The 27310-nt window shown below is 49.1% G+C and overlaps 7 non-coding genes and 7 pseudogenes across 7 annotated transcripts; all 14 read right to left on the reverse strand.

Moving 5' to 3' along the window:
• Positions 1–529: 529 nt before the first annotated feature.
• Positions 530–621, reverse strand: LOC141240532 (U2 spliceosomal RNA; annotated as a pseudogene).
• A 1115-nt stretch (positions 622–1736) lies between these two features.
• On the reverse strand, positions 1737–1921 carry LOC141240496 (U2 spliceosomal RNA). The gene has a single exon (XR_012305737.1). It is a non-coding gene; the product is annotated as a U2 spliceosomal RNA (small nuclear RNA).
• A 789-nt stretch (positions 1922–2710) lies between these two features.
• On the reverse strand, positions 2711–2802 carry LOC141240533 (U2 spliceosomal RNA; annotated as a pseudogene).
• A 1115-nt stretch (positions 2803–3917) lies between these two features.
• LOC141240497 (U2 spliceosomal RNA) lies at positions 3918–4102 on the reverse strand. Its single transcript, XR_012305738.1, has one exon. It is a non-coding gene; the product is annotated as a U2 spliceosomal RNA (small nuclear RNA).
• A 789-nt stretch (positions 4103–4891) lies between these two features.
• Positions 4892–4983, reverse strand: LOC141240534 (U2 spliceosomal RNA; annotated as a pseudogene).
• Positions 4984–6098: 1115 nt separating this feature from the next.
• LOC141240498 (U2 spliceosomal RNA) lies at positions 6099–6283 on the reverse strand. Its single transcript, XR_012305739.1, has one exon. It is a non-coding gene; the product is annotated as a U2 spliceosomal RNA (small nuclear RNA).
• Positions 6284–7072: 789 nt separating this feature from the next.
• LOC141240535 (U2 spliceosomal RNA) lies at positions 7073–7164 on the reverse strand (annotated as a pseudogene).
• A 1115-nt stretch (positions 7165–8279) lies between these two features.
• On the reverse strand, positions 8280–8464 carry LOC141240499 (U2 spliceosomal RNA). Its single transcript, XR_012305740.1, has one exon. It is a non-coding gene; the product is annotated as a U2 spliceosomal RNA (small nuclear RNA).
• Positions 8465–9253: 789 nt separating this feature from the next.
• On the reverse strand, positions 9254–9345 carry LOC141240537 (U2 spliceosomal RNA; annotated as a pseudogene).
• A 1115-nt stretch (positions 9346–10460) lies between these two features.
• On the reverse strand, positions 10461–10646 carry LOC141240517 (U2 spliceosomal RNA). Its single transcript, XR_012305754.1, has one exon. It is a non-coding gene; the product is annotated as a U2 spliceosomal RNA (small nuclear RNA).
• Positions 10647–11440: 794 nt separating this feature from the next.
• LOC141240539 (U2 spliceosomal RNA) lies at positions 11441–11532 on the reverse strand (annotated as a pseudogene).
• A 1115-nt stretch (positions 11533–12647) lies between these two features.
• LOC141240506 (U2 spliceosomal RNA) lies at positions 12648–12851 on the reverse strand (annotated as a pseudogene).
• A 6106-nt stretch (positions 12852–18957) lies between these two features.
• On the reverse strand, positions 18958–19148 carry LOC141240422 (U2 spliceosomal RNA). The gene has a single exon (XR_012305671.1). It is a non-coding gene; the product is annotated as a U2 spliceosomal RNA (small nuclear RNA).
• A 7312-nt stretch (positions 19149–26460) lies between these two features.
• Positions 26461–26651, reverse strand: LOC141240450 (U2 spliceosomal RNA). Its single transcript, XR_012305697.1, has one exon. It is a non-coding gene; the product is annotated as a U2 spliceosomal RNA (small nuclear RNA).
• Between the last annotated feature and the right edge of the window lie 659 nt (positions 26652–27310).

Below are 27310 nucleotides of genomic sequence, written 5' to 3' on the forward strand. Positions count from 1 at the left end.
CCCGGAAGAGGGGAGCCAACAACGCTCTCCTCCCGAAAGAGGAGAGCCAGGGGGGTTCAGGGGGGAGCGGAACCTGATGGCCACACACTCCCCCCCTAGACCTGCCAAGAGAGGAACCCGTAAGGGAACCGCATCCCGACAAAATCCTAGTAGGACGTGACACACGTGAATAAGTGGACACACAGTGACAAAGAAATTAAATAAATAGTGAAGGTTTCACAGTATAATACTGCCCGGACCTTCGACCGGGAATTGAAAAATTCCCCATCCTAAGGCCAGAAGGCCCGGAATAAGGGTGTGTGCGAAGAAAGAAAATTTGAAGTGCTTGTGCAAATGTGCCATAAACTCAAGTGGGGTTCCCAATCCCAGTGAGTTAAGGCACCCCAGGGTCACCACTCCTGGGGCACTTCACACTTCGGGCTTTCGATCTTCCCCGGCCCAATGGCGTCGATCCTGGGGGGCCATGCTTTCCACCAGATGACTATATTAGCCACCTGGCGTACTAACAAGCGCCTAAACCCCAGTGTGCATAATGTATCAATCTACTAGGGCGGCCAATATCCAAAACCGCCTTTTCAAAAGATACTACACTTGATCTTAGCCAAAAGGCCGAGAAGCGATAACCAGAATTGGTTTCAAACTACGGAGCCACCCAAGGATCCTGAAAAGTCCATTTGTGGAGATGAGCTCCTGGACTCCCGTTAAGAAGACATGTTGTCAACCTCTAGATCCCTTACATGCCTGCACTTTTCGGCTTGCTGCTGCTGCAATCCACGCGTTTTAGATCTGCATAACTCCACCTCTTTAAACACAGCACCTTCACCCCCTGCTGTTCCCACCCGCCTCAACACCGTTGGAAGGGAGGAGAACCAATTAAGGCGGGGATTGGGGTGGAACGAGCAGCTGTCTACCCTTAGCAGGAGGGCTCCTGATTACATACCTCTCCTGCTGCTGCTGCTGCTGGCTGTCCAGCAGCAGACTGAAGGTGGCTGCTGCTGTGCACAGGTATATAAAGGCTCAGAGCCTATTATGACACGCGCAGCCAGCGTTCCATTGCCACATTCCATCTACTGCAGGCAGGATACCTGGCTGGCTGAATGTCGCTGAGAAGCTCACAGAGACCGCCATAAGCAACAGTTTAACAGAATGCCACAGACTAATCAACCAAACTTTTTGGGTTGGGTTCTCTTTTATAGTCTGCAGGCATTAAATGAAAGAAGTCAGTGTTCCAGCAGAAGGAGACAACGTTTCAGAAAAGGCATTGTAGCAAACCAAAAAAGAAATTTTAAGCGCAGCAGAGTAACCAGCGCACATACCTGTTAGCTCAGGTGAGTTTAAAAGGCTGCTGTTGATAACAAGGGCATTTGCTAAATAGATGGTGTGTGTGCAACAATATACTGAAAGGTCAATTATATTGTGCAGCTTATCTCACCACCTGTAGTTATTTAGGTGAAAGCTCCAAAATGCTTGCCTAATATGTCTGTTTATCCAAAAGGAAGTAAAAAGGGAGAGCTAGAAAGATAGCATTGCATCACATTACATGGCAATGCAATGCACAGTTGCTGAAGTTGAACCAAAATGAGCTTGTAATCTGGCTTCTGCAACTTTGAACATGAAAAATCCAATGAGGAGAAGAAAAGCAAAGCCAAAGAGTCCATCCCAAAATCCGACAAACAAGCAAAATGAACCAAAAACATTGAATTCAATTCTTTCTGATTTTAGAAACTGCATTAAAGAAGGGGTGCACCGGTCCTGGAGATACTGCAATACCAGGTCAATGCGTGGAGTGGACAGAGCAAGCTCTTTTTCCATCTCCCTGTTCTAAAAATCCATTTAATATATGGTCCCCAGATAGGGGACGTATCAGATATTAAACTGATAAGAACAGATTTTTTTTTTTTTATCGAAAGCCCGAATTCGTGTACAAAACCCGAGTGCGCTTAAAAAAGTGACAAGTGCCACAAAAAAAGTGCACTAGGATGCTGGTCTTCTTGAAACCCTCTCCAAAAGGAGAAGGGTCCCCCAAACCATTCCCCGTCCCTCCGAGCCAAAAGGCCACAGCGAGGAACAGGGACAAAAAGCCACCTCCAGCCGAAGCCAGAGGCGACCCAATCTTACCCCCAGCACCTGCCCGAGTTCTCACCCGAGCAAGGCACTGGGAGCCAAAGACTGTGCTCCCCTCCCGGAAGAGGGGAGCCAACAACGCTCTCCTCCCGAAAGAGGAGAGCCAGGGGGGTTCAGGGGGGAGCGGAACCTGATGGCCACACACTCCCCCCCTAGACCTGCCAAGAGAGGAACCCGTAAGGGAACCGCATCCCGACAAAATCCTAGTAGGACGTGACACACGTGAATAAGTGGACACACAGTGACAAAGAAATTAAATAAATAGTGAAGGTTTCACAGTATAATACTGCCCGGACCTTCGACCGGGAATTGAAAAATTCCCCATCCTAAGGCCAGAAGGCCCGGAATAAGGGTGTGTGCGAAGAAAGAAAATTTGAAGTGCTTGTGCAAATGTGCCATAAACTCAAGTGGGGTTCCCAATCCCAGTGAGTTAAGGCACCCCAGGGTCACCACTCCTGGGGCACTTCACACTTCGGGCTTTCGATCTTCCCCGGCCCAATGGCGTCGATCCTGGGGGGCCATGCTTTCCACCAGATGACTATATTAGCCACCTGGCGTACTAACAAGCGCCTAAACCCCAGTGTGCATAATGTATCAATCTACTAGGGCGGCCAATATCCAAAACCGCCTTTTCAAAAGATACTACACTTGATCTTAGCCAAAAGGCCGAGAAGCGATAACCAGAATTGGTTTCAAACTACGGAGCCACCCAAGGATCCTGAAAAGTCCATTTGTGGAGATGAGCTCCTGGACTCCCGTTAAGAAGACATGTTGTCAACCTCTAGATCCCTTACATGCCTGCACTTTTCGGCTTGCTGCTGCTGCAATCCACGCGTTTTAGATCTGCATAACTCCACCTCTTTAAACACAGCACCTTCACCCCCTGCTGTTCCCACCCGCCTCAACACCGTTGGAAGGGAGGAGAACCAATTAAGGCGGGGATTGGGGTGGAACGAGCAGCTGTCTACCCTTAGCAGGAGGGCTCCTGATTACATACCTCTCCTGCTGCTGCTGCTGCTGGCTGTCCAGCAGCAGACTGAAGGTGGCTGCTGCTGTGCACAGGTATATAAAGGCTCAGAGCCTATTATGACACGCGCAGCCAGCGTTCCATTGCCACATTCCATCTACTGCAGGCAGGATACCTGGCTGGCTGAATGTCGCTGAGAAGCTCACAGAGACCGCCATAAGCAACAGTTTAACAGAATGCCACAGACTAATCAACCAAACTTTTTGGGTTGGGTTCTCTTTTATAGTCTGCAGGCATTAAATGAAAGAAGTCAGTGTTCCAGCAGAAGGAGACAACGTTTCAGAAAAGGCATTGTAGCAAACCAAAAAAGAAATTTTAAGCGCAGCAGAGTAACCAGCGCACATACCTGTTAGCTCAGGTGAGTTTAAAAGGCTGCTGTTGATAACAAGGGCATTTGCTAAATAGATGGTGTGTGTGCAACAATATACTGAAAGGTCAATTATATTGTGCAGCTTATCTCACCACCTGTAGTTATTTAGGTGAAAGCTCCAAAATGCTTGCCTAATATGTCTGTTTATCCAAAAGGAAGTAAAAAGGGAGAGCTAGAAAGATAGCATTGCATCACATTACATGGCAATGCAATGCACAGTTGCTGAAGTTGAACCAAAATGAGCTTGTAATCTGGCTTCTGCAACTTTGAACATGAAAAATCCAATGAGGAGAAGAAAAGCAAAGCCAAAGAGTCCATCCCAAAATCCGACAAACAAGCAAAATGAACCAAAAACATTGAATTCAATTCTTTCTGATTTTAGAAACTGCATTAAAGAAGGGGTGCACCGGTCCTGGAGATACTGCAATACCAGGTCAATGCGTGGAGTGGACAGAGCAAGCTCTTTTTCCATCTCCCTGTTCTAAAAATCCATTTAATATATGGTCCCCAGATAGGGGACGTATCAGATATTAAACTGATAAGAACAGATTTTTTTTTTTTTATCGAAAGCCCGAATTCGTGTACAAAACCCGAGTGCGCTTAAAAAAGTGACAAGTGCCACAAAAAAAGTGCACTAGGATGCTGGTCTTCTTGAAACCCTCTCCAAAAGGAGAAGGGTCCCCCAAACCATTCCCCGTCCCTCCGAGCCAAAAGGCCACAGCGAGGAACAGGGACAAAAAGCCACCTCCAGCCGAAGCCAGAGGCGACCCAATCTTACCCCCAGCACCTGCCCGAGTTCTCACCCGAGCAAGGCACTGGGAGCCAAAGACTGTGCTCCCCTCCCGGAAGAGGGGAGCCAACAACGCTCTCCTCCCGAAAGAGGAGAGCCAGGGGGGTTCAGGGGGGAGCGGAACCTGATGGCCACACACTCCCCCCCTAGACCTGCCAAGAGAGGAACCCGTAAGGGAACCGCATCCCGACAAAATCCTAGTAGGACGTGACACACGTGAATAAGTGGACACACAGTGACAAAGAAATTAAATAAATAGTGAAGGTTTCACAGTATAATACTGCCCGGACCTTCGACCGGGAATTGAAAAATTCCCCATCCTAAGGCCAGAAGGCCCGGAATAAGGGTGTGTGCGAAGAAAGAAAATTTGAAGTGCTTGTGCAAATGTGCCATAAACTCAAGTGGGGTTCCCAATCCCAGTGAGTTAAGGCACCCCAGGGTCACCACTCCTGGGGCACTTCACACTTCGGGCTTTCGATCTTCCCCGGCCCAATGGCGTCGATCCTGGGGGGCCATGCTTTCCACCAGATGACTATATTAGCCACCTGGCGTACTAACAAGCGCCTAAACCCCAGTGTGCATAATGTATCAATCTACTAGGGCGGCCAATATCCAAAACCGCCTTTTCAAAAGATACTACACTTGATCTTAGCCAAAAGGCCGAGAAGCGATAACCAGAATTGGTTTCAAACTACGGAGCCACCCAAGGATCCTGAAAAGTCCATTTGTGGAGATGAGCTCCTGGACTCCCGTTAAGAAGACATGTTGTCAACCTCTAGATCCCTTACATGCCTGCACTTTTCGGCTTGCTGCTGCTGCAATCCACGCGTTTTAGATCTGCATAACTCCACCTCTTTAAACACAGCACCTTCACCCCCTGCTGTTCCCACCCGCCTCAACACCATTGGAAGGGAGGAGAACCAATTAAGGCGGGGGGTGGGGTGGAACGAGCAGCTGTCTACCCTTAGCAGGAGGGCTCCTGATTACATACCTCTCCTGCTGCTGCTGCTGCTGGCTGTCCAGCAGCAGACTGAAGGTGGCTGCTGCTGTGCACAGGTATATAAAGGCTCAGAGCCTATTATGACACGCGCAGCCAGCGTTCCATTGCCACATTCCATCTACTGCAGGCAGGATACCTGGCTGGCTGAATGTCGCTGAGAAGCTCACAGAGACCGCCATAAGCAACAGTTTAACAGAATGCCACAGACTAATCAACCAAACTTTTTGGGTTGGGTTCTCTTTTATAGTCTGCAGGCATTAAATGAAAGAAGTCAGTGTTCCAGCAGAAGGAGACAACGTTTCAGAAAAGGCATTGTAGCAAACCAAAAAAGAAATTTTAAGCGCAGCAGAGTAACCAGCGCACATACCTGTTAGCTCAGGTGAGTTTAAAAGGCTGCTGTTGATAACAAGGGCATTTGCTAAATAGATGGTGTGTGTGCAACAATATACTGAAAGGTCAATTATATTGTGCAGCTTATCTCACCACCTGTAGTTATTTAGGTGAAAGCTCCAAAATGCTTGCCTAATATGTCTGTTTATCCAAAAGGAAGTAAAAAGGGAGAGCTAGAAAGATAGCATTGCATCACATTACATGGCAATGCAATGCACAGTTGCTGAAGTTGAACCAAAATGAGCTTGTAATCTGGCTTCTGCAACTTTGAACATGAAAAATCCAATGAGGAGAAGAAAAGCAAAGCCAAAGAGTCCATCCCAAAATCCGACAAACAAGCAAAATGAACCAAAAACATTGAATTCAATTCTTTCTGATTTTAGAAACTGCATTAAAGAAGGGGTGCACCGGTCCTGGAGATACTGCAATACCAGGTCAATGCGTGGAGTGGACAGAGCAAGCTCTTTTTCCATCTCCCTGTTCTAAAAATCCATTTAATATATGGTCCCCAGATAGGGGACGTATCAGATATTAAACTGATAAGAACAGATTTTTTTTTTTTTATCGAAAGCCCGAATTCGTGTACAAAACCCGAGTGCGCTTAAAAAAGTGACAAGTGCCACAGAAAAAGTGCACTAGGATGCTGGTCTTCTTGAAACCCTCTCCAAAAGGAGAAGGGTCCCCCAAACCATTCCCCGTCCCTCCGAGCCAAAAGGCCACAGCGAGGAACAGGGACAAAAAGCCACCTCCAGCCGAAGCCAGAGGCGACCCAATCTTACCCCCAGCACCTGCCCGAGTTCTCACCCGAGCAAGGCACTGGGAGCCAAAGACTGTGCTCCCCTCCCGGAAGAGGGGAGCCAACAACGCTCTCCTCCCGAAAGAGGAGAGCCAGGGGGGTTCAGGGGGGAGCGGAACCTGATGGCCACACACTCCCCCCCTAGACCTGCCAAGAGAGGAACCCGTAAGGGAACCGCATCCCGACAAAATCCTAGTAGGACGTGACACACGTGAATAAGTGGACACACAGTGACAAAGAAATTAAATAAATAGTGAAGGTTTCACAGTATAATACTGCCCGGACCTTCGACCGGGAATTGAAAAATTCCCCATCCTAAGGCCAGAAGGCCCGGAATAAGGGTGTGTGCGAAGAAAGAAAATTTGAAGTGCTTGTGCAAATGTGCCATAAACTCAAGTGGGGTTCCCAATCCCAGTGAGTTAAGGCACCCCAGGGTCACCACTCCTGGGGCACTTCACACTTCGGGCTTTCGATCTTCCCCGGCCCAATGGCGTCGATCCTGGGGGGCCATGCTTTCCACCAGATGACTATATTAGCCACCTGGCGTACTAACAAGCGCCTAAACCCCAGTGTGCATAATGTATCAATCTACTAGGGCGGCCAATATCCAAAACCGCCTTTTCAAAAGATACTACACTTGATCTTAGCCAAAAGGCCGAGAAGCGATAACCAGAATTGGTTTCAAACTACGGAGCCACCCAAGGATCCTGAAAAGTCCATTTGTGGAGATGAGCTCCTGGACTCCCGTTAAGAAGACATGTTGTCAACCTCTAGATCCCTTACATGCCTGCACTTTTCGGCTTGCTGCTGCTGCAATCCACGCGTTTTAGATCTGCATAACTCCACCTCTTTAAACACAGCACCTTCACCCCCTGCTGTTCCCACCCGCCTCAACACCATTGGAAGGGAGGAGAACCAATTAAGGCGGGGGGTGGGGTGGAACGAGCAGCTGTCTACCCTTAGCAGGAGGGCTCCTGATTACATACCTCTCCTGCTGCTGCTGCTGCTGGCTGTCCAGCAGCAGACTGAAGGTGGCTGCTGCTGTGCACAGGTATATAAAGGCTCAGAGCCTATTATGACACGCGCAGCCAGCGTTCCATTGCCACATTCCATCTACTGCAGGCAGGATACCTGGCTGGCTGAATGTCGCTGAGAAGCTCACAGAGACCGCCATAAGCAACAGTTTAACAGAATGCCACAGACTAATCAACCAAACTTTTTGGGTTGGGTTCTCTTTTATAGTCTGCAGGCATTAAATGAAAGAAGTCAGTGTTCCAGCAGAAGGAGACAACGTTTCAGAAAAGGCATTGTAGCAAACCAAAAAAGAAATTTTAAGCGCAGCAGAGTAACCAGCGCACATACCTGTTAGCTCAGGTGAGTTTAAAAGGCTGCTGTTGATAACAAGGGCATTTGCTAAATAGATGGTGTGTGTGCAACAATATACTGAAAGGTCAATTATATTGTGCAGCTTATCTCACCACCTGTAGTTATTTAGGTGAAAGCTCCAAAATGCTTGCCTAATATGTCTGTTTATCCAAAAGGAAGTAAAAAGGGAGAGCTAGAAAGATAGCATTGCATCACATTACATGGCAATGCAATGCACAGTTGCTGAAGTTGAACCAAAATGAGCTTGTAATCTGGCTTCTGCAACTTTGAACATGAAAAATCCAATGAGGAGAAGAAAAGCAAAGCCAAAGAGTCCATCCCAAAATCCGACAAACAAGCAAAATGAACCAAAAACATTGAATTCAATTCTTTCTGATTTTAGAAACTGCATTAAAGAAGGGGTGCACCGGTCCTGGAGATACTGCAATACCAGGTCAATGCGTGGAGTGGACAGAGCAAGCTCTTTTTCCATCTCCCTGTTCTAAAAATCCATTTAATATATGGTCCCCAGATAGGGGACGTATCAGATATTAAACTGATAAGAACAGATTTTTTTTTTTTTATCGAAAGCCCGAATTCGTGTACAAAACCCGAGTGCGCTTAAAAAAGTGACAAGTGCCACAAAAAAAGTGCACTAGGATGCTGGTCTTCTTGAAACCCTCTCCAAAAGGAGAAGGGTCCCCCAAACCATTCCCCGTCCCTCCGAGCCAAAAGGCCACAGCGAGGAACAGGGACAAAAAGCCACCTCCAGCCGAAGCCAGAGGCGACCCAATCTTACCCCCAGCACCTGCCCGAGTTCTCACCCGAGCAAGGCACTGGGAGCCAAAGACTGTGCTCCCCTCCCGGAAGAGGGGAGCCAACAACGCTCTCCTCCCGAAAGAGGAGAGCCAGGGGGGTTCAGGGGGGAGCGGAACCTGATGGCCACACACTCCCCCCCTAGACCTGCCAAGAGAGGAACCCGTAAGGGAACCGCATCCCGACAAAATCCTAGTAGGACGTGACACACGTGAATAAGTGGACACACAGTGACAAAGAAATTAAATAAATAGTGAAGGTTTCACAGTATAATACTGCCCGGACCTTCGACCGGGAATTGAAAAATTCCCCATCCTAAGGCCAGAAGGCCCGGAATAAGGGTGTGTGCGAAGAAAGAAAATTTGAAGTGCTTGTGCAAATGTGCCATAAACTCAAGTGGGGTTCCCAATCCCAGTGAGTTAAGGCACCCCAGGGTCACCACTCCTGGGGCACTTCACACTTCGGGCTTTCGATCTTCCCCGGCCCAATGGCGTCGATCCTGGGGGGCCATGCTTTCCACCAGATGACTATATTAGCCACCTGGCGTACTAACAAGCGCCTAAACCCCAGTGTGCATAATGTATCAACCTACTAGGGCGGCCAATATCCAAAACCGCCTTTTCAAAAGATACTACACTTGATCTTAGCCAAAAGGCCGAGAAGCGATAACCAGAATTGGTTTCAAACTACGGAGCCACCCAAGGATCCTGAAAAGTCCATTTGTGGAGATGAGCTCCTGGACTCCCGTTAAGAAGACATGTTGTCAACCTCTAGATCCCTTACATGCCTGCACTTTTCGGCTTGCTGCTGCTGCAATCCACGCGTTTTAGATCTGCATAACTCCACCTCTTTAAACACAGCACCTTCACCCCCTGCTGTTCCCACCCGCCTCAACACCATTGGAAGGGAGGAGAACCAATTAAGGCGGGGGGTGGGGTGGAACGAGCAGCTGTCTACCCTTAGCAGGAGGGCTCCTGATTACATACCTCTCCTGCTGCTGCTGCTGCTGGCTGTCCAGCAGCAGACTGAAGGTGGCTGCTGCTGTGCACAGGTATATAAAGGCTCAGAGCCTATTATGACACGCGCAGCCAGCGTTCCATTGCCACATTCCATCTACTGCAGGCAGGATACCTGGCTGGCTGAATGTCGCTGAGAAGCTCACAGAGACCGCCATAAGCAACAGTTTAACAGAATGCCACAGACTAATCAACCAAACTTTTTGGGTTGGGTTCTCTTTTATAGTCTGCAGGCATTAAATGAAAGAAGTCAGTGTTCCAGCAGAAGGAGACAACGTTTCAGAAAAGGCATTGTAGCAAACCAAAAAAGAAATTTTAAGCGCAGCAGAGTAACCAGCGCACATACCTGTTAGCTCAGGTGAGTTTAAAAGGCTGCTGTTGATAACAAGGGCATTTGCTAAATAGATGGTGTGTGTGCAACAATATACTGAAAGGTCAATTATATTGTGCAGCTTATCTCACCACCTGTAGTTATTTAGGTGAAAGCTCCAAAATGCTTGCCTAATATGTCTGTTTATCCAAAAGGAAGTAAAAAGGGAGAGCTAGAAAGATAGCATTGCATCACATTACATGGCAATGCAATGCACAGTTGCTGAAGTTGAACCAAAATGAGCTTGTAATCTGGCTTCTGCAACTTTGAACATGAAAAATCCAATGAGGAGAAGAAAAGCAAAGCCAAAGAGTCCATCCCAAAATCCGACAAACAAGCAAAATGAACAAAAAACATTGAATTCAATTCTTTCTGATTTTAGAAACTGCATTAAAGAAGGGGTGCACCGGTCCTGGAGATACTGCAATACCAGGTCAATGCGTGGAGTGGACAGAGCAAGCTCTTTTTCCATCTCCCTGTTCTAAAAATCCATTTAATATATGGTCCCCAGATAGGGGACGTATCAGATATTAAACTGATAAGAACAGATTTTTTTTTTTTTTTTTTTTTCGAAAGCCCGAATTCGTGTACAAAACCCGAGTGCGCTTAAAAAAGTGACAAGTGCCACAAAAAAAGTGCACTAGGATGCTGGTCTTCTTGAAACCCTCTCCAAAAGGAGAAGGGTCCCCCAAACCATTCCCCGTCCCTCCGAGCCAAAAGGCCACAGCGAGGAACAGGGACAAAAAGCCACCTCCAGCCGAAGCCAGAGGCGACCCAATCTTACCCCCAGCACCTGCCCGAGTTCTCACCCGAGCAAGGCACTGGGAGCCAAAGACTGTGCTCTCCTCCCGGAAGAGGGGAGCCAACAACGCTCTCCTCCCGAAAGAGGAGAGCCAGGGGGGTTCAGGGGGGAGCGGAACCTGATGGCCACACACTCCCCCCCTAGACCTGCCAAGAGAGGAACCCGTAAGGGAACCGCATCCCGACAAAATCCTAGTAGGACGTGACACACGTGAATAAGTGGACACACAGTGACAAAGAAATTAAATAAATAGTGAAGGTTTCACAGTATAATACTGCCCGGACCTTCGACCGGGAATTGAAAAATTCCCCATCCTAAGGCCAGAAGGCCCGGAATAAGGGTGTGTGCGAAGAAAGAAAATTTGAAGTGCTTGTGCAAATGTGCCATAAACTCAAGTGGGGTTCCCAATCCCAGTGAGTTAAGGCACCCCAGGGTCACCACTCCTGGGGCACTTCACACTTCGGGCTTTCGATCTTCCCCGGCCCAATGGCGTCGATCCTGGGGGGCCATGCTTTCCACCAGATGACTATATTAGCCACCTGGCGTACTAACAAGCGCCTAAACCCCAGTGTGCATAATGTATCAATCTACTAGGGCGGCCAACATCCAAAACCGCCTTTTCAAAAGATACTACACTTGATCTTAGCCAAAAGGCCGAGAAGCGATAACCAGAATTGGTTTCAAACTACGGAGCCACCCAAGGATCCTGAAAAGTCCATTTGTGGAGATGAGCTCCTGGACTCCCGTTAAGAAGACATGTTGTCAACCTCTAGATCCCTTACATGCCTGCACTTTTCGGCTTGCTGCTGCTGCAATCCACGCGTTTTAGATCTGCATAACTCCACCTCTTTAAACACAGCACCTTCACCCCCTGCTGTTCCCACCCGCCTCAACACCGTTGGAAGGGAGGAGAACCAATTAAGGCGGGGGGTGGGGTGGAACGAGCAGCTGTCTACCCTTAGCAGGAGGGCTCCTGATTACATACCTCTCCTGCTGCTGCTGCTGCTGGCTGTCCAGCAGCAGACTGAAGGTGGCTGCTGCTGTGCACAGGTATATAAAGGCTCAGAGCCTATTATGACACGCGCAGCCAGCGTTCCATTGCCACATTCCATCTACTGCAGGCAGGATACCTGGCTGGCTGAATGTCGCTGAGAAGCTCACAGAGACCGCCATAAGCAACAGTTTAACAGAATGCCACAGACTAATCAACCAAACTTTTTGGGTTGGGTTCTCTTTTATAGTCTGCAGGCATTAAATGAAAGAAGTCAGTGTTCCAGCAGAGGGAGACAACGTTTCAGAAAAGGCATTGTAGCAAACCAAAAAAGAAATTTTAAGCGCAGCAGAGTAACCAGCGCACATACCTGTTAGCTCAGGTGAGTTTAAAAGGCTGCTGTTGATAACAAGGGCATTTGCTAAATAGATGGTGTGTGTGCAACAATATACTGAAAGGTCAATTATATTGTGCAGCTTATCTCACCACCTGTAGTTATTTAGGTGAAAGCTCCAAAATGCTTGCCTAATATGTCTGTTTATCCAAAAGGAAGTAAAAAGGGAGAGCTAGAAAGATAGCATTGCATCACATTACATGGCAATGCAATGCACAGTTGCTGAAGTTGAACCAAAATGAGCTTGTAATCTGGCTTCTGCAACTTTGAACATGAAAAATCCAATGAGGAGAAGAAAAGCAAAGCCAAAGAGTCCATCCCAAAATCCGACAAACAAGCAAAATGAACCAAAAACATTGAATTCAATTCTTTCTGATTTTAGAAACTGCATTAAAGAAGGGGTGCACCGGTCCTGGAGATACTGCAATACCAGGTCAATGCGTGGAGTGGACAGAGCAAGCTCTTTTTCCATCTCCCTGTTCTAAAAATCCATTTAATATATGGTCCCCAGATAGGGGACGTATCAGATATTAAACTGATAAGAACAGATTTTTTTTTTTTTTTTTAAACCATTCAGTTTAGTTTTTCAGCAAACAGTATGAATTTCTCCAAAATTTGCTACTTAAAACTTCTCATCATCATGGTTCTATTTATTTAGCAGTAGTATAAGACGAGATATAATCACAAGGGAACATCCTTTACATAACACAAATGCAGAAACTTCAAGGAATCACAAAGAAAAAAATCACTGGTATTTGATAAGGTAATGCCACTTTTTAAATTTCCAAATCCCTTCGGCATCTGTGCCACCACCGCCTCTGCTGTCCAACTTATATATCAGGTATAGTCTTGAAAGAATAAGTCTAACACATTCATTCACTGATAAAGATTTCCTTTTGAAAAGTCCAAGGTTCCTTGCATCCCACAAACTCTCCATCACACAAGCCATTATCAACCATAAAATTCTATCTTTAGACCGACTACACGCACCAATTCCAAACATCGCCACACGCCAATCCACAAAATTCACGCCTGCTAAACCCTTACACAATCCACCTACACACTTCCACACACTGTACGCGTACTCACAATCCCACATAACATGCCTGACAGTCTCACAACCACCACATCCCACTCTCGGACACACATCTGTTCTTATCAACTCTCTTTTCTTCTGCACTTCTCTCACAGGTAAAATATTATGTAAAGTCATCCACACCACATCCTTCTGTTTGTTTGACATCCCATACGTATCTAACTTCTTCCATGCATCTGAAACCTCATTCCCTCTCAGCCCAACAATATTACACTCTACCTCATTTGCACTCATTCTTTTCACCACATTCTTGGTCATTCTAAAATCATTCATTCCCACACTCAACAAATCATGCTTTCTCACAAATTTCTCAATCACCTCATACCAAACAGGACACTTAAAGGCCACAGGCACACTCGCATCTCTCTTCCTCCAGCATAACCCATACAACATCCATCCAGCAGAATAATTAGCCATAAAAGCACCTTTATTGCCTTTACCCAGCAAAATAACCACAGTCTTAATATAATTAAGGCCTAAAAAAACTTCAATATTGGGAAAGGCCAGCCCACCATGCTGACAAGCCTTAAAAAGGCTCTCCCGCTTCAACTTCTCCATCTTACTACACCACAGGAATGTGAATACCAACTTCTCTATTCTCTTAATTTTCCTGTAAGGAGAAGGAAAAACAGTCGACACATAAAGCAGGATAGGGAGAATCACTGCTTTGATAATTAACACCTTACCACGCAGAGTCAATTCTCTCATTCGCCAGAAATTCAATTTACGTTCAACCCGCATACCACACTCTTCCCAACTTTCATTCCCTTTTAAGTCATCATTAAATAATACGCCCAAAATCTTGATTGCACCCTCTTCACACTTTACACCATCCATACGAATACTACTATCTCCAAAACATTTAAAACTACATTTATTCCAATTTACCCTAAAACCAGACGCACCAACAAAAAAATCCAAAAGCAATTTAATTCTACTCAAAGAAGCCATACTTTCACTCACAACCACAACATCATCCATATAACCTAACACTTTCACATGCTTACCACCACTACCAGGCACCAACAAACCTCTCATCATTTTATCCCGTCTAATCAAACATAACAATGGTTCTATTACACATACAAATAAGACGGGGGACATAGGACACCCCTGCCTTACTCCTGACCTAATCTTCACTTTGTCACACAGCCACCCATTAACCAAGAATTCACTTGACACACAATCATACAATGATTTTACACAATTCACAAATTCTCTAGGAAACCCCATTCTTTCCAGTACTTTAAACAAAAACACATGCGAAACCCTGTCAAACGCCTTCTCAAAATCAATAGCTAAAGTCATACATTTCTGCTTTCTATCCTTGCAATCCCCAATCATATCTCTCAACAATAACAAGTTATCACTCATACTTCTTCCAGGCACTGCACATACTTGGTCCTCCTCCACAACACTACCAATCACTTCACGCATACGATTTGCCAGTAACTTACTGTAGACCTTATAATCCGAATTCAGCAGTGTTATTGGTCTCCAGTTTTCCAAACGTTTCCTCTCACCCTTTTTATACACAAGCACAACCACTCCTTCTTTCATTGATTCACACAACCTACCATTCACCCACATATACTTACATACCTCAGTCAAATCTGTTCCCAAAACTTCCCATGCTTTCACATACAACTCTACAGGTATACCATCTTTCCCAGGAGTCTTACTCTTTTTAGCACTCCACACCACATTCTTCACTTCATCCAGAACTACATCCTCACACAACAGATCACGCTCCTCAGAATCAAGTTTTTTCTCCACACCATTCAGAACATATGACACAAGCCCAGAGTCAATCCATTTCTCATCATACAACTTGCTATAAAACCTATTCACTTCTTTCAGCACATCCTCACCCATACAGTTGGTTCCACTTTCATTCACAACTTCATTCATATCAGTCTTCCTACCATTCATTTTTTTAAAAAAGAACCTCGTACACTTCTCATTTTTCTCCAGGTGCTCAATTTTAGTACGATATATAATTTCCTTTCCTTTCTCATCCAACACACGCTTCAATTCATTCTTAGCCTCAGTAAGTTGATCAGACATCTCCAAACCACTTGCAACACACTTTCTCAACCAGTCAATCCGTCTATTAAGGTCATTAAACCTATTCCTATATCTGGCAGCTTTTCTATAGCCCCACTTTTTGAAGAAAGTTTTAAATTGCACTTTCACCCAGTCCCACCAGTCAAGAACACACACAAAATCCTTCTTACGCATTCTCCATCTTTCATACTTTACATTAAACTCATTCATCACCTCATCATCCTCTAACAGCCTTGCATTCAACTTCCATACCCCACCGCCATACACTTGGTCACCATTCGCACAAAACACGCCTCTCAAACATTCATGGTCCGAAAAAGGTACCTTTTGTTGAGAAAAATCCAAACATACCATATTTTTAGAAAATAACATTAAATCAATTCTGGAATGAATCTCACCACGGTCAGCATGGTATGTCGGCGGTGGTGGCATGCCAAGAACAACAACTGCTGCATCTAAAAAGGAAAAATCACAAATTAAATGGGACAATTTCTTTCCTGTTATGTCACACTTTCCTTCTGTGACACAATTAACGTCCCCAACAAAAATAGTGGGAGATTTCCCTGGAAGAAAAAAACTTAATTTTTCAAGAAGAGCAAGCCGCTCTTCCTTCCCTGTAGGGCAATATAAATTAATAATTCTGACCCGCCACCCTCTATAACTCAAAAATGCAATTAAACATCGGCCCACCTCCACCACAATATAACTATCAATAGAGATTTCTTTATTCCCAACTAATATCCCCACCCCATCATTTTTATTATGATTAGACCCTGACCAGATATGCTGTCCGTAAGGCCAGTCTTTGTCACAAGGAGCATCCTGAATCCCACACTCCTGAAGGCAAAAAACATCAGCACCTAAATGTTTCAGGTAGTCCAGAACAGTTGTTCTTCTGATTTTAGATCTGATCTGCCTTACATTTAGGGACACTACATCCCAACCAGATTGGCAAGACATTAATTAATGAAAAGAAATACATGACTCAATGTTGATCACACCATACTCATCCATTATCATCAGACTGGGAAAGCACCCCAAAGGTGTTGATGCTCTCAGGGATGCCAAGGTAAGGAGCATCAGGGGAGAAGACATCCTGCGGGTAAATGCGGTCACTTGCAGGACTGTCGCACCCTCCGCTGGCAGGTGAGTACTCTCGTCTGGGTTTTTTATTGGCCAGTTCAGGAGTATCATCATCATCAAAAGACCTCCCAGAAGTAAAGTCTCCTTGGCCACCATCCCTGGCCACCTCTTCGTCTGTAGCACCCCAGGACAATGCAGGGGTTCGAGCAAGAGACACATCCATGTCACCCTCACCACATATTTCGGACTGATGAGGGAGGTCCACATCCAACTCGGAGATCTCCATACTTGGCCCAGCAGGGGCTGGAGGGTCCAACAGGGTCTGGGCCTCACCCACCAGATCTTCAACCTCAGGGGGCTCCGTCTCCTCATTGATCTCTGCAGTAGTCACCTGTGGGGTAACAGCAGGGACAGTAGGCTTACCTTTGGTCACTTCGGAGAAGGACCTAGGCTTGACTTTAGCCTTACAATCCCGAATCACATGTCCTTCCTCCCCGCAGGCATCACATACCACCGGGTTGGAACAATCCTTCGCCAGATGACCGTACTTGTTGCACTTTCTACAGTTTGGCAATTGTTTGCAGAAATCCTGGATATGCCCGAACATGTTGCATCTCCTGCAGAACAATGGCGCCTCGGGAAAAAACAGATATCCAGAGTCTCTTCCAATTGTAAAGTTCAGGGGAGGATAGTGAATACCTCCAGGACCATGAGGGTCTATCCCAAACCTCACAAAGTATTTATACTTCCCAGTCCACAGCCCTTCTCCATTTAAGATTTTATGGGAGAATTGCACAAAAATGCAGTGTCTTCTCAGGAATGCAGTGATATCATCCCGGGAGATAAAGGGGTTGTGCATGAATACTACCACCGGGATATCCCCCTTAGAGTAGAGTACAGTGAAGATAAGTCCATCCAGCTGAGGGTGCTCTGAAAGGACTTGAAGAGTTTTGAAAAGGTTTTGGCAAGCCGCCATAGAAGAAAGCACCAAGACGTACCTATGCTCCCTTCTGAACTCCTGCAAACAGATGATCTCCGACTTCTGGATCTTCAGGATTTCATAGAAAATGGCGTTGACCAGGTATGACAACGAGAAATGGTCCTTCTTCTCCTCAGAGACCTCGATACGGAAAGCATTCTTGACCCGGGGATCCCCGGTCCCAGCAAAGCGAAGCTTGACACCCATGGTCGCTTCAGGAATCGCCTTCTCGTTTCCTCCTCACTCTCCCCCTATAGCAGCATCCAGCTTAAGCCACCGAAGTGGCGATGCTGGAAGGCCGAGGGCTAGTACACAAGGAACCTCTTGTCCAAACACTAGGTCTGAGCCAAAAGGCCGAGAAGCGATAACCAGAATTGGTTTCAAACTACGGAGCCACCCAAGGATCCTGAAAAGTCCATTTGTGGAGATGAGCTCCTGGACTCCCGTTAAGAAGACATGTTGTCAACCTCTAGATCCCTTACATGCCTGCACTTTTCGGCTTGCTGCTGCTGCAATCCACGCGTTTTAGATCTGCATAACTCCACCTCTTTAAACACAGCACCTTCACCCCCTGCTGTTCCCACCCACCTCAACACCGTTGGAAGGGAGGAGAACCAATTAAGGCGGGGGGTGGGGTGGAACGAGCAGCTGTCTACCCTTAGCAGGAGGGCTCCTGATTACATACCTCTCCTGCTGCTGCTGCTGCTGGCTGTCCAGCAGCAGACTGAAGGTGGCTGCTGCTGTGCACAGGTATATAAAGGCTCAGAGCCTATTATGACACGCGCAGCCAGCGTTCCATTGCCACATTCCATCTACTGCAGGCAGGATACCTGGCTGGCTGAATGTCGCTGAGAAGCTCACAGAGACCGCCATAAGCAACAGTTTAACAGAATGCCACAGACTAATCAACCAAACTTTTTGGGTTGGGTTCTCTTTTATAGTCTGCAGGCATTAAATGAAAGAAGTCAGTGTTCCAGCAGAAGGAGACAACGTTTCAGAAAAGGCATTGTAGCAAACCAAAAAAGAAATTTTAAGCGCAACAGAGTAACCAGCGCACATACCTGTTAGCTCAGGTGAGTTTAAAAGGCTGCTGTTGATAACAAAGGCATTTGCTAAATAGATGGTGTGTGTGCAACAATATACTGAAAGGTCAATTATATTGTGCAGCTTATCTCACCACCTGTAGTTATTTAGGTGAAAGCTCCAAAATGCTTGCCTAATATGTCTGTTTATCCAAAAGGAAGTAAAAAGGGAGAGCTAGAAAGATAGCATTGCATCACATTACATGGCAATGCAATGCACAGTTGCTGAAGTTGAACCAAAATGAGCTTGTAATCTGGCTTCTGCAACTTTGAACATGAAAAATCCAATGAGGAGAAGAAAAGCAAAGCCAAAGAGTCCATCCCAAAATCCGACAAACAAGCAAAATGAACAAAAAACATTGAATTCAATTCTTTCTGATTTTAGAAACTGCATTAAAGAAGGGGTGCACCGGTCCTGGAGATACTGCAATACCAGGTCAATGCGTGGAGTGGACAGAGCAAGCTCTTTTTCCATCTCCCTGTTCTAAAAATCCATTTAATATATGGTCCCCAGATAGGGGACGTATCAGATATTAAACTGATAAGAACAGATACTACACTTGATCTTAGCCAAAAGGCCGAGAAGCGATAACCAGAATTGGTTTCAAACTACGGAGCCACCCAAGGATCCTGAAAAGTCCATTTGTGGAGATGAGCTCCTGGACTCCCGTTAAGAAGACATGTTGTCAACCTCTAGATCCCTTACATGCCTGCACTTTTCGGCTTGCTGCTGCTGCAATCCACGTGTTTTAGATCTGCATAACTCCACCTCTTTAAACACAGCACCTTCACCCCCTGCTGTTCCCACCCGCCTCAACACCGTTGGAAGGGAGGAGAACCAATTAAGGCGGGGGGTGGGGTGGAACGAGCAGCTGTCTACCCTTAGCAGGAGGGCTCCTGATTATGTGACACCCCAGGGGTCTGGTTGCCACAGTGATAGAGATATTACGTCTGAGAGCAGGTGGGAGGTCCTTTGGTCAGGGATCCTGTGCATGCCACACCTCCTGCCCAGTCTTGGGAGGGGAAGGACTTCCCCTATATAATCCTGGGGCTGAGGCAGAGTAGGGAGTTCTGAGAGGAGAAGACAGGGAGCAGAGCTGCTCTATGGGCTCTGCTCCACAGGCAGGCCCTGTCCAGGGGCCTGAGCCTGGAGACAAGTGGAGTAGAGACAAGAAGCAGCATAGGAAACAGCAGAGTTACAAGGAGTCAGGGGCTGGCAGCTGCAGAGCTCGCCCTGACTAAGAAGACTTCTTTCCGGACCCGGAGTCCGAGGCTGTGGGGGCTAACTCTTACCCAGCAGCAGAATCCGTCAGGCAGGGGATTTCAGGTCCTCTGGCCCAGAAGCCCGAAGGCACGGTCACACGCGTGGGACCAGCACCGCCATCGTGGAGCGGAAGCCATTAGAAGGCCCCGAGTCACCGGCCATACGGGTGAGCACCACACGGTACACTCAGGGACGTGGGCTACTTACATCAGCTTCTAGCAAGGTAGCCAGAAGAGTACAGTCAGTTTGGGAGGCCTACAACTACGCCTGGCCAGGGGAGATCCCATCTGCTCAAGGACTGACCAGGCCCCGTTCGCTAGCAAGTACTCCGGGAGGGTCTATCGTTGTTACCAGTAAAGACCCTGAACTACACCGTACCGTCTCTGAGTGGTTCCTGCTACCCCCATCATCCACGTCGGCTGCCCTGAGACCATACCCCTCCCGTTGGGGGTTATACTATCACGCTGCATAATCCTACCATCGGCCTCAGCGGTCTGCCCCGCAGCAGCAGCTCCCTGGCTGCACTCAACGGGTGGCGTAGTCATCAACTATTTACTACTAGTAGACTGCCGTCCAGTTTGACTCCCTGGGCACGGACCGGGTCACCGCCACGAGACTACAACCCTCCACGGATCCGGCTCCGGGTAAGCTCCCGCGTGCGCACCGCAGCGCGACACAGGCCCAGGGGCGCGTCAACTTTGGCGTAGTCGGCAGGATCTCGTGCCCGCAACCACCGGGTACTGCGTGCCTGAAAAGCAAAGACTGTTCAAACTTACCAGTGGTGAAGATTCCCGCTATTCGTGGAGGTTTCCCGCCATCCGGCGCCATCTTCTACCTTCTTCCCGCCATCCGCGAAGTTTTCCCGCCATCCGGCGCCATCTTCGACCTTCTTCCCGCCATCCGTGGAGTTTTCCCGCCATTGGACGCCATCTTGAGGACGCCGCGCGGGAAGAAGAGGGGCGTGGACTCCGAAAGCGCGCGAGAACTGAAGCCCCGCCTCACGTCCGGACGTTGCGTAAGGTCCTGGAAGGAGCCCAGCAGACGCCGACGTCACAGGAGCGCGACGCCAGTTCCTCTACCCCGACGATTGACTGCGGAGCCGCGGCCTACGGAAGAGGATCTCCGGAAGGTAGGCCACGGTCCACTAGGGGGGAGGAGGACACCAGGAACGGACAGCAAGATGGCGGACCGGCAGCAGACTAAGCTGCCCAGCATCGGCAGTGCCCCAGTCGTCGCCGGCCCCGACCAGCGCCGGGAGAAGACGCGTGACGCAGGAGCGGTCGCGGGAGCAGGTAAGAGGAGTCTCCCTGTCCCGGACGCTGCCAGCGTCAGCCTGCTCCCGGGCCCCCTGGTGGAGCCGCCGATTTCGGGCGCTGCAGACACCGACCTGCTCCAGCCCCCGCAACAAGCCCTGCGGCCAAGCCCTCCAGCCCTGGGCACTACCACCACCAGCCCGCACCCAGGCCCAAAGTTGCACCCTCTGACCCCGGGCGTCATCAACGGCGACCCTCTCCACGCCTGGTCGCAAGGCCTGAACTCCCCAGGTGCAAAAGGACTGTACGCCCTCCACGTTAACCAAGGAGGAGCTGCAGTACTACCAATACGAGGAAAGCCAAGAGGACCCGGACGGGTCTGAAGCCTACACACAAGAAGGAGCAGGAGGATGCCGTTACTGAAGTACGGTAAAGTGGAACTGTACATAGTTACCCGTAGGGGTACTTGTGTTGCTAATTAAAATATGGTCCCCGTTGGTACAAGTGTGAACTGTTCCCGTGTGTCCCCTATCCTTAACCAGGCTGAGGACTGTGAGCAGCCATCCCATCTCCCCACAGGCTGAGGACTGTGAGCAGCCAATCCTTATCCCCACTGGCCGAGGACTGAGAGCGGCCATATCTTGTAAATATTATGTGTTTCCAGTTATTTATAGGAGTCCTTGGTGGATTTACCGGGAATCCTTTGTACAGTTAGTGGAGCGTAACCCAGGATGGACTAAAAGACTGTTAAGGACTCGGGGTAGGACAGACCCCTACCTGGTTACGTCTCCCTGTTTTGGTGAAATGGACACCTTGCTTTCTTCAAAGACTGCACCCGGTTACGGACACGCCGTGACCAGCTTTATGCGTTTCCTTATTGTAATGTTATTGTTTATACTTTGTTATGTTACAAAAATATGTTTAGTCCCGGACTACTAAATTTCACTAGGGGGGAATGTGACACCCCAGGGGTCTGGTTGCCACAGTGATAGAGATATTACGTCTGAGAGCAGGTGGGAGGTCCTTTGGTCAGGGATCCTGTGCATGCCACACCTCCTGCCCAGTCTTGGGAGGGGAAGGACTTCCCCTATATAAACCTGGGGCTGAGGCAGAGTAGGGAGTTCTGAGAGGAGAAGACAGGGAGCAGAGCTGCTCTATGGGCTCTGCTCCACAGGCAGGCCCTGTCCAGGGGCCTGAGCCTGGAGACAAGTGGAGTAGAGACAAGAAGCAGCATAGGAAACAGCAGAGTTACAAGGAGTCAGGGGCTGGCAGCTGCAGAGCTCGCCCTGACTAAGAAGACTTCTTTCCGGACCCGGAGTCCGAGGCTGTGGGGGCTAACTCTTACCCAGCAGCAGAATCCGTCAGGCAGGGGATTTCAGGTCCTCTGGCCCAGAAGCCCGAAGGCACGGTCACACGCGTGGGACCAGCACCGCCATCGTGGAGCGGAAGCCATTAGAAGGCCCCGAGTCACCGGCCATACGGGTGAGCACCACACGGTACACTCAGGGACGTGGGCTACTTACATCAGCTTCTAGCAAGGTAGCCAGAAGAGTACAGTCAGTTTGGGAGGCCTACAACTACGCCTGGCCAGGGGAGATCCCATCTGCTCAAGGACTGACCAGGCCCCGTTCGCTAGCAAGTACTCCGGGAGGGTCTATCGTTGTTACCAGTAAAGACCCTGAACTACACCGTACCGTCTCTGAGTGGTTCCTGCTACCCCCATCATCCACGTCGGCTGCCCTGAGACCATACCCCTCCCGTTGGGGGTTATACTATCACGCTGCATAATCCTACCATCGGCCTCAGCGGTCTGCCCCGCAGCAGCAGCTCCCTGGCTGCACTCAACGGGTGGCGTAGTCATCAACTATTTACTACTAGTAGACTGCCGTCCAGTTTGACTCCCTGGGCACGGACCGGGTCACCGCCACGAGACTACAACCCTCCACGGATCCGGCTCCGGGTAAGCTCCCGCGTGCGCACCGCAGCGCGACACAGGCCCAGGGGCGCGTCAACTTTGGCGTAGTCGGCAGGATCTCGTGCCCGCAACCACCGGGTACTGCGTGCCTGAAAAGCAAAGACTGTTCAAACTTACCAGTGGTGAAGATTCCCGCTATTCGTGGAGGTTTCCCGCCATCCGGCGCCATCTTCTACCTTCTTCCCGCCATCCGCGAAGTTTTCCCGCCATCCGGCGCCATCTTCGACCTTCTTCCCGCCATCCGTGGAGTTTTCCCGCCATTGGACGCCATCTTGAGGACGCCGCGCGGGAAGAAGAGGGGCGTGGACTCCGAAAGCGCGCGAGAACTGAAGCCCCGCCTCACGTCCGGACGTTGCGTAAGGTCCTGGAAGGAGCCCAGCAGACGCCGACGTCACAGGAGCGCGACGCCAGTTCCTCTACCCCGACGATTGACTGCGGAGCCGCGGCCTACGGAAGAGGATCTCCGGAAGGTAGGCCACGGTCCACTAGGGGGGAGGAGGACACCAGGAACGGACAGCAAGATGGCGGACCGGCAGCAGACTAAGCTGCCCAGCATCGGCAGTGCCCCAGTCGTCGCCGGCCCCGACCAGCGCCGGGAGAAGACGCGTGACGCAGGAGCGGTCGCGGGAGCAGGTAAGAGGAGTCTCCCTGTCCCGGACGCTGCCAGCGTCAGCCTGCTCCCGGGCCCCCTGGTGGAGCCGCCGATTTCGGGCGCTGCAGACACCGACCTGCTCCAGCCCCCGCAACAAGCCCTGCGGCCAAGCCCTCCAGCCCTGGGCACTACCACCACCAGCCCGCACCCAGGCCCAAAGTTGCACCCTCTGACCCCGGGCGTCATCAACGGCGACCCTCTCCACGCCTGGTCGCAAGGCCTGAACTCCCCAGGTGCAAAAGGACTGTACGCCCTCCACGTTAACCAAGGAGGAGCTGCAGTACTACCAATACGAGGAAAGCCAAGAGGACCCGGACGGGTCTGAAGCCTACACACAAGAAGGAGCAGGAGGATGCCGTTACTGAAGTACGGTAAAGTGGAACTGTACATAGTTACCCGTAGGGGTACTTGTGTTGCTAATTAAAATATGGTCCCCGTTGGTACAAGTGTGAACTGTTCCCGTGTGTCCCCTATCCTTAACCAGGCTGAGGACTGTGAGCAGCCATCCCATCTCCCCACAGGCTGAGGACTGTGAGCAGCCAATCCTTATCCCCACTGGCCGAGGACTGAGAGCGGCCATATCTTGTAAATATTATGTGTTTCCAGTTATTTATAGGAGTCCTTGGTGGATTTACCGGGAATCCTTTGTACAGTTAGTGGAGCGTAACCCAGGATGGACTAAAAGACTGTTAAGGACTCGGGGTAGGACAGACCCCTACCTGGTTACGTCTCCCTGTTTTGGTGAAATGGACACCTTGCTTTCTTCAAAGACTGCACCCGGTTACGGACACGCCGTGACCAGCTTTATGCGTTTCCTTATTGTAATGTTATTGTTTATACTTTGTTATGTTACAAAAATATGTTTAGTCCCGGACTACTAAATTTCACTAGGGGGGAATGTGACACCCCAGGGGTCTGGTTGCCACAGTGATAGAGATATTACGTCTGAGAGCAGGTGGGAGGTCCTTTGGTCAGGGATCCTGTGCATGCCACACCTCCTGCCCAGTCTTGGGAGGGGAAGGACTTCCCCTATATAAACCTGGGGCTGAGGCAGAGTAGGGAGTTCTGAGAGGAGAAGACAGGGAGCAGAGCTGCTCTATGGGCTCTGCTCCACAGGCAGGCCCTGTCCAGGGGCCTGAGCCTGGAGACAAGTGGAGTAGAGACAAGAAGCAGCATAGGAAACAGCAGAGTTACAAGGAGTCAGGGGCTGGCAGCTGCAGAGCTCGCCCTGACTAAGAAGACTTCTTTCCGGACCCGGAGTCCGAGGCTGTGGGGGCTAACTCTTACCCAGCAGCAGAATCCGTCAGGCAGGGGATTTCAGGTCCTCTGGCCCAGAAGCCCGAAGGCACGGTCACACGCGTGGGACCAGCACCGCCATCGTGGAGCGGAAGCCATTAGAAGGCCCCGAGTCACCGGCCATACGGGTGAGCACCACACGGTACACTCAGGGACGTGGGCTACTTACATCAGCTTCTAGCAAGGTAGCCAGAAGAGTACAGTCAGTTTGGGAGGCCTACAACTACGCCTGGCCAGGGGAGATCCCATCTGCTCAAGGACTGACCAGGCCCCGTTCGCTAGCAAGTACTCCGGGAGGGTCTATCGTTGTTACCAGTAAAGACCCTGAACTACACCGTACCGTCTCTGAGTGGTTCCTGCTACCCCCATCATCCACGTCGGCTGCCCTGAGACCATACCCCTCCCGTTGGGGGTTATACTATCACGCTGCATAATCCTACCATCGGCCTCAGCGGTCTGCCCCGCAGCAGCAGCTCCCTGGCTGCACTCAACGGGTGGCGTAGTCATCAACTATTTACTACTAGTAGACTGCCGTCCAGTTTGACTCCCTGGGCACGGACCGGGTCACCGCCACGAGACTACAACCCTCCACGGATCCGGCTCCGGGTAAGCTCCCGCGTGCGTACCGCAGCGCGACACAGGCCCAGGGGCGCGTCAATTACATACCTCTCCTGCTGCTGCTGCTGCTGGCTGTCCAGCAGCAGACTGAAGGTGGCTGCTGCTGTGCACAGGTATATAAAGGCTCAGAGCCTATTATGACACGCGCAGCCAGCGTTCCATTGCCACATTCCATCTACTGCAGGCAGGATACCTGGCTGGCTGAATGTCGCTGAGAAGCTCACAGAGACCGCCATAAGCAACAGTTTAACAGAATGCCACAGACTAATCAACCAAACTTTTTGGGTTGGGTTCTCTTTTATAGTCTGCAGGCATTAAATGAAAGAAGTCAGTGTTCCAGCAGAAGGAGACAACGTTTCAGAAAAGGCATTGTAGCAAACCAAAAAAGAAATTTTAAGCGCAGCAGAGTAACCAGCGCACATACCTGTTAGCTCAGGTGAGTTTAAAAGGCTGCTGTTGATAACAAGGGCATTTGCTAAATAGATGGTGTGTGTGCAACAATATACTGAAAGGTCAATTATATTGTGCAGCTTATCTCACCACCTGTAGTTATTTAGGTGAAAGCTCCAAAATGCTTGCCTAATATGTCTGTTTATCCAAAAGGAAGTAAAAAGGGAGAGCTAGAAAGATAGCATTGCATCACATTACATGGCAATGCAATGCACAGTTGCTGAAGTTGAACCAAAATGAGCTTGTAATCTGGCTTCTGCAACTTTGAACATGAAAAATCCAATGAGGAGAAGAAAAGCAAAGCCAAAGAGTCCATCCCAAAATCCGACAAACAAGCAAAATGAACAAAAAACATTGAATTCAATTCTTTCTGATTTTAGAAACTGCATTAAAGAAGGGGTGCACCGGTCATGGAGATACTGCAATACCAGGTCAATGCGTGGAGTGGACAGAGCAAGCTCTTTTTCCATCTCCCTGTTCTAAAAATCCATTTAATATATGGTCCCCAGATAGGGGACGTATCAGATATTAAACTGATAAGAACAGATACTACACTTGATCTTAGCCAAAAGGCCGAGAAGCGATAACCAGAATTGGTTTCAAACTACGGAGCCACCCAAGGATCCTGAAAAGTCCATTTGTGGAGATGAGCTCCTGGACTCCCGTTAAGAAGACATGTTGTCAACCTCTAGATCCCTTACATGCCTGCACTTTTCGGCTTGCTGCTGCTGCAATCCACGCGTTTTAGATCTGCAAAACTCCACCTCTTTAAACACAGCACCTTCACCCCCTGCTGTTCCCACCCGCCTCAACACCGTTGGAAGGGAGGAGAACCAATTAAGGCGGGGGGTGGGGTGGAACGAGCAGCTGTCTACCCTTAGCAGGAGGGCTCCTGATTACATACCTCTCCTGCTGCTGCTGCTGCTGGCTGTCCAGCAGCAGACTGAAGGTGGCTGCTGCTGTGCACAGGTATATAAAGGCTCAGAACCTATTATGACACGCGCAGCCAGCGTTCCATTGCCAAATTCCATCTACTGCAGGCAGGATACCTGGCTGGCTGAATGTCGCTGAGAAGCTCACAGAGACCGCCATAAGCAACAGTTTAACAGAATGCCACAGACTAATCAACCAAACTTTTTGGGTTGGGTTCTCTTTTATAGTCTGCAGGCATTAAATGAAAGAAGTCAGTGTTCCAGCAGAAGGAGACAACGTTTCAGAAAAGGCATTGTAGCAAACCAAAAAAG

This window comes from Phyllobates terribilis, unplaced genomic scaffold (genome assembly GCF_046119375.1).
Source record: "Phyllobates terribilis strain yellow unplaced genomic scaffold, ASM4611937v1 Scaffold_853__1_contigs__length_604787, whole genome shotgun sequence".
Classification (NCBI taxonomy): domain Eukaryota; kingdom Metazoa; phylum Chordata; class Amphibia; order Anura; family Dendrobatidae; genus Phyllobates; species Phyllobates terribilis.